Raw genomic sequence first — 6,934 nt, 5'->3', positions numbered from 1 at the left:
GAGGAGGAGGAGGAGGAGGAGAACAACAACAACAACAACAACAACAACAAAACAGAGAGTAGAGTGATTATGGTGCTACCTGGGATGTTTGACCAGGTCTACCCAGAGGAAAATGCACTATTATTACACAATAGAGTTTTTTTTTTTTAATTGTGGAATACAGGAAAAACCCCAGATGGATCTTTGTATCAAAGGGAGAAAATCAATGGAAAACAATAGTCCATCTACACCTTTTAGAAATAAAGATTTGGGTTATGCTTGTGGATTAGCACTGTGTCCACTTGAGATGTTTGCTGAGCATAAAGGAAACACAAGGTCGGATAGTAGTTAAACATGCCCACTACAGAAACATGCCCAGCTACAGAAATGAGAACTCGAACCATTGTGCAGATTTTCTCACTTTGCTATTAACACATGTATGTGTATATACACATATACTAACTAAACAAACATATTTGTTTGCTTTCCTTTCTTGTCCCTCTATCACGTCACATGGCATGTGATGACTTTATAATCAATATTTGAGCACTATTAATCTCACAGCATAGTGCATAAGTTATAGGATATGAGAAGAAAAGTAAACGTCACTCAAGGACCACACTCCCTTCTAGGGAAGGGACTAGCACATTTTTGTGTGTGTGGTCTGAGTGAACAGTTCATGTTTAATTATATGTGTCAACTTCGCTAAGCTAAGGAACACCCAGGTTTCCAGTAAAACATCAGTTTTAGGTGTGTCAGAGAGGGGATTTCCAAACAAGATTAGTGCTTTGTTTGTTGTTTGCTTCTCCTTTCTCTTTTGCCAGTTTTACTGAAGTATGACTAACAAATAGAAACTACATGACTTATTTACAGTATGCAACACGATACTTCTATGTAGACATCCTGGGATGATCCCCACAATTGGTGGGAACAACTGAACTGAGAGTCGACGTGACAGCCACAACCACGTCTCAGGCTGGGATCATCCAGTCCACTGAGGGCCAGAACAGGACACAGTCCTGAGGAAGAGTGAACTTGATTGCTCTCTTGAACTGGCATCCAGTTGCTCTTGGTCTAGGTCATCAACCCTCTTGGTCTTGGCCTTTGTGATTTGTACCTGGGTTTACTTTGGCTCTTAGAATTCCTAAGCATTCAGATTCATGGACTCCCACTACTGACTTTTTGGGGGGGTCTCCAGCTTGCAGACAACATCAGATCACAGGACTTCTTGTCCTCCACAAGTGCATGAGCCAGCCTCCCAATATAAATCCCTCCATTTGTGTTATGTCTTTTTTTAATGATAGATAATAATTGCAAATATTCATGAATAAGAACACATACTCATGGAGTCGATTGTGATATTGTGATATATGTGGATGGCATCTCGTTCACTGTGAGTTTATTAATGTTGCACGCATGGCCAGCAGCACCATAGCTCATCAAAGCTTAACTAACATGTTCATTTCCTCTGTGAGCATCATAGCATGCTTGTGGTGGAGAGCATAGGCAGCACTTCAGCACTGTATTGCGGAGATCTCTGTAAACAGTAGAACCACCATTGAAGACACAAATGCAAAAAGAAAAGAAAAAAGAGGCACAACATGGACCACGAAAAGGATGCCCGTTTACAGTAGAAGAGCAGAGACAAGAAAACAGAATCACCAGGCTTGTCTTCTGCAAAAAATGATGATCAATTTAAAGCAATCCTTCTCCATACTGTACTCAGAATGACCATGAAAGTAGCAGGAGATTTCACTGGGGGCGGAGGGAGGTCATGTAAACTTAGCAATGGTAAACTTATATCTAGAAAAGCTATAAATAATGAAAATCAATTTATCATTGTACCAACAGTCTCCTTATCTCTGCCTGTCTGCCTGCCTGTCTGCCTATCTATCTACCTATCTATCTATCCCTAGTCCTTTCTCTCCTCCTTCCTATGAGACAAGGTATCAAGTAGCTCCACTGGCCTTAATTCTTTATGTACCTAATAATAACCTTGAACTTCTTTTTAAGATTTGTTCATTATTATATCTAAGTACACTGTAGCTGTCTTCAGACACACCAGAAGATGCTGTCAGATCTCATTACTGATGGTGTGAGCCACCATGTGGTTGCTTGGATTTGAACTCAGGACCTTCAGAAGAACAGTCAATACTCTTAACCGCTGACCCATTTCACCAGCCTAACCTTGAACTTCTGACTTTACCTTCCATGTTCTGGAATTTCGGGCATGCCTCACTATACCAGTTTATGTGATGCTCAGGATCAAACTCAGAGCTTTGTGTATGTTAGGCTAGCACTCTGTTAACTGAACTACATCACCAATCCCATACCTAGACTCTTTTTTTAAAATATTACATTTACTATTATTGTACATACATATACACATATTACATATGTTATTAATGTGTATTATTATAAGTATTATTACATATATTATAATATATAATATATACATACACATTTGTATGTGCATAGACATGTGCATAGCATAGTATGTATGTGAAGGTCAAAGGACAACATGCAGGAATTGGGTCTCCGGTAGGAGATGTCGGTCCCAGGGATTAAACTCCAGTCATCGGGCTGAGAAGCAATGGCCTTTACCCACTGAGTCGTCTCACCAGCGCCCAAGACATTTATGAGTAAGAAGATTTTCTATGAACAAGACCAAGGCAACTGGTGGTGTAAACTGGAACTGTCTCAAGTACATCCAGATCCGTGATCACTTGAATTTTTAGCCTTTGAGATCCCTTTGATGAAAACCATAGCATGCACACTTCTTACAGGCAATCTCAAGGAATCCACAGACCCTTGGGTTCCTCAGATTATACCTATCAGCCTGAAAGAGCAATTAAAAAGAAGATTATACAAACGGCACCATGAGAAAAGTATGAGTAAAGCCCGAGGCCAGTACACTGATGAGGTGAGCCTGCACAGGAGACCCTGCAGTGGGGCCCTTGGCATCCACAGCGAGGTCACTAGCAGCACATGTTTGTCTGCCACGGCTATAACAACTTCATCTTCCATACAAATCCACGCTAAAGTTGAGTCCATACACTAAGAAGTTGGTCGGAAAGGGGGATGAAAGCAGACAATGGGAGATCTTAAAAACTTGGCATGGGTGTGTTCGAAGCCAACTCCACTGACCTCTGCCATATGCTCAGTCAGACACAGAGAACCTCTGCAACAGAAGAGGGACCGGACAGGAAATCAATGGGACTCAGTAGAAAGTACAAAGGAATAGCTCCCCTGCAACCAAGTACGAAAGATCCCTAAAAGGTTAACTGTCTTGTAGACTGATGAGATGGCAAAATGGGTGATGACACTTGCCTTTAAGCCTCATAACCGGAGTACGATCCCTGGGGCCCACATGGTGGAAGTACACCCACCACCCTATACTTCTCCATCAAAAGAGAAAAATGGAGGAATCTATGGTTGTTCAAGGGAGCCACAGATAGCCCAGGGAATGGAGAATCACAGTGTGGCGGGTTCCGGGTTCCGTCTAAGTAGGTTAATGGGACCCTGAAAGCACTTATCTTTAATCTCCCGCCACACTTCTGGTCCTCCCTACTGCTCACCTCCTCACTTGGAAGAGCACAGCTGCCCAGATGTGTGTTTCCCATTAACTCTACTGCCTCTAGTCTAAGCTAAAGGAGACATTTTCATGCCAAATTAAAAACGACTTGGAAATGTGCATTGTGTTGGGAGAATTGGCCTTTTGAAAGAGGTATAAAAAAAAAAAAACACTGATTTCATTCCCTGCCTGCAGACAGGCCATCAAAGCATCCTGCCCCTGTGAGGCAGGCAGGGCCACCTCTGCTCCTTCCCCTTTACAGACTGTGTTAGCATCTCCATTATTTACCCCCAGGGTGGGATAAAGGCACCGCGCAAAGGCTAAGATCTTTAAACTGCCTTGAGTGCCCATTAAGCACATTAATAACATCCACAGTGAGACTTACCAATATAATTTCCGACTTCAAGCCGGGCGTGAAAAAAAAAAAAGGAAGTTAGCTGAGTTTATCAACCGAGGAGACCACCTTAAATTAGAGGCGATTACGTGGGGATGGGGAGAGGAGAGAATTAGCCTGAAAGACTTCAGAAGACCCTCTAGCCATTATTTGGTTAGTATTGCCCCCTCCCCTCCCCCACATCACTTGAAGGACTGAGCCTGTGTGACCTCAGGAGCCTGTCCTCCATGGTGATGCTGATGCTGCAGTTTGCTCTAGGAGGGCGGGGTCCTCGCACTACAAGCCACCACAGAAGGATCAATTTTAATAGAATGGGAGTGAACTGGAAAATGTGTCTTGGGTTTGTGCGGTTATTGTTGCCTACTCTGTTAGGTGTGTGTGTGTGTGTGTGTGTGTGTGTGTGTGTGTGTGTGTGTGTGTGTGTGTGTGTGTGTGTGTTAGATGGCAGGGGTGGAGTTAGAGGAAGGAGGTTGTTTGAAATAATAAAAGACACCACTTCCTGAAGGGTTTGGTTCCAGGCAATTCACATGTCTTGGAGGAGGATCTATTTTTTTTTTTTAAGACAGACTTTCACTCTTTGGCCACAGCTGACCTGAAACTACCTAGGTGGCTTAGGACAGCCTGGAACTCACAGTGATCCTTCGTCCTCAGCCTCTGCAATGCTGAGAGTACAGGCATGAGCCACTATGTCCAGCTAAACACGCTTTTCCAATTTGTGTGTTTATTGGCTGGTTTGTCTTAGGCTTTTAAGACAAGTAGTCAAGGCTGCCCTAGAACTTCCTATGTCAACGAGCATGGCTTTCAACTCCTGATCCTCCTCCTAGTTCCATCTCTCCAGGGCTGGGATTACAGGTGTGCGACACTCTATAGGAGTGCTGTTTCCATTTCTGACCCCACTTCCTCTTCACAGCTCTTTCACAGCGATATCATTAAACCTTAGAAATCAATTTCATCGATGAGAAAACCTGAAGCGCAAGCAGCAGGGTGGGGGGAGGATGGAGAGGCTTGCCCTCAGGCCCAGACCTCTGAGCAGATAAGTTGGAGTAGAGAGAGAGAGAGAAAGCTTCTGGCTGCTGAGAGATGTGCCTTGAACCTCTGCTCCGGCTGTCGATGCTGCCTGAGCGTGTGTGTGGGAAAGTGTGTGTGTGGAAAGGAGGGTGGGGGGGGAAGGCTGGAGCAAGATCTGTTTATTTACTGGTTTGGAAAAGAAGATGAGTTAGAAAAACCAATCTAAGGCTTAGGCCTGGGGCCTCGGAGCTGTGTGGGGTCAGAGGAGGGCCTAGCTGGCTGCCTCCTTGCCTCCTCGCCTCCTCCGGCAGCCCAAAGCCACAGGACCCAGCCTGCCAGTCTCCTCTCTTGCCTTCCTCATTATCTGGGATTGGGACCAATTTGTGGATGCCTTTGGTGCCCTGAGGCTGCATTTGAGTCATCTTCCCTGATGCTGAAGAGAAAAGAAAGGAGGAGACAGCCATCCCCCAGGAGACTGGAGACACTGGGAGGGAGATGAGTGATGGATGGAGGTCAGAAGGGAGAGGCCAGTGTGGCGAGGTCATTCCCAGTCTGGCTTTCTTTAACCTCACTCTTCTCTGGAGACCTGTTCCCCCATGAGATTACCTCCCACCACAGACTTCAAAAAGAGAGGCTCACGGTAGGATCTTAGGATCATCCCTCACTCTTTTGAGAATGGTTAACTTAAGGAACCCACACTTCCAGTCCCCCTCTAGGCTTTCTAAGTCCTAGGAAAGAATCTAGGTGGAACTCAGGAGAAGGTGGGTATCTCTGTCCCAACTCAGGTGATACGTCTCATTTCCTCCAGAAATTGGTTAAGTATTCATGGTCCTCTAGGGCAGTAATGGAAGCCCAGGAAGAAAGCAAGTTGACTTAGAGCGGAGGACTCAGCCTGGTACAGAAATGTAGCTCATCATCTTGACAGATAAGGTACTGGGGAAGCCATTCGACCTCCAGAGATACAATTACATTGTGTCTTCTAAGAATGGAATTAGCAAAAGCAGCTACCTGGGTTTGTAAGCCCTCCCATACCAAACTGATGATTGTTGATGCCATCAACTAAAAGAATGTAAAAGCTGGCCATCTAAAATACCTTGTCATGGGCCTGAAGAGATGATTTAGTGGTTAAGAGTACTGGCTGCTCTTGCAGAGGAGCCACATTTTGTTCCCAGCAGCCACATGACAGCTCACAATTACCTCTAACTCCAGTTCCAAGGGAATTCAAGGCCCTCCTCTAACCCTCTGTGGACCCCATGTACACCTGTGGCACACCTATATTCACTGAGCTCCATCCATGTGCCAGATCTAATACATACAAAAGTCAACCTTCAGTTCCAGGTCACTCCCTAAAGTGTCCTCCTCCATCTGTGGCACAGACTACAGGTGGGCCTATTAACACTTCACACTTCTCAAAGCTGTATCTGAAAGCCAGCTCAAAACTTCATCTCAGAACAGTTCTTCCCCAAACACTCAGATAATAGGTAACTTCAGGTTGCTCTGTAATAGCTACTCACAGTGCTCCATGCCATCTCAGCTGCGTGCACTCTCTCTGTCTCTCTGTGTCTCTCTGTGTGTCTGTGTGTCTGTCTGTCTCTGTCTCTGTCTGTCTCTGTCTGTCTCTCTCTCTCTGTTTCTCTGTTTCTTTCTCTCTCTCTCTCTCTCTCTCTCTCTCTCTCTCTCTCTCTCTCTCTCTCCCTCCCTCCCATCCCAAGCAGTAGTCCTCTTACTAAAGATCCATGGGCTCTGCAGTGATCAACATGACATATCTAGCTAGAGTATAGCTCAGTTGGTAAAGAGCTTGTTTAGCTTACCCAAAGCCCTGAGTTTGACCCCAAGCATCCATAAACCAGGGATACAACTATAATCTCAACAGTGTAGTAGGGGAGTTGGTGCTAGGAGGTCATCCTCAGCTACACAGTCAGTTTGAGGCCATCTCCATAGTTTGTATGAGACCCTATCTCAACTAGAAACTTGTGTGG

The 6,934-nt window shown here is 44.9% G+C and overlaps 1 long non-coding RNA gene across 1 annotated transcript in view; it reads right to left on the bottom strand.

The window, feature by feature from the left end:
* The window catches only part of LOC116077946, a 31,778-nt gene extending 27,682 nt beyond the window's left edge, over positions 1–4,096 (bottom strand). The window contains exon 1 of the long non-coding RNA XR_004113382.1: positions 3,939–4,096. This is a non-coding gene — a long non-coding RNA (uncharacterized LOC116077946). The remainder of the gene's footprint in view (positions 1–3,938) is intronic.
* Between the last annotated feature and the right edge of the window lie 2,838 nt (positions 4,097–6,934).

This window comes from Mastomys coucha, unplaced genomic scaffold (genome assembly GCF_008632895.1).
Source record: "Mastomys coucha isolate ucsf_1 unplaced genomic scaffold, UCSF_Mcou_1 pScaffold5, whole genome shotgun sequence".
NCBI lineage: Eukaryota > Metazoa > Chordata > Mammalia > Rodentia > Muridae > Mastomys > Mastomys coucha.
Note: the sequence above shows the minus strand (reverse complement) of the source record. Positions and strands in the feature narration are given on the sequence as shown.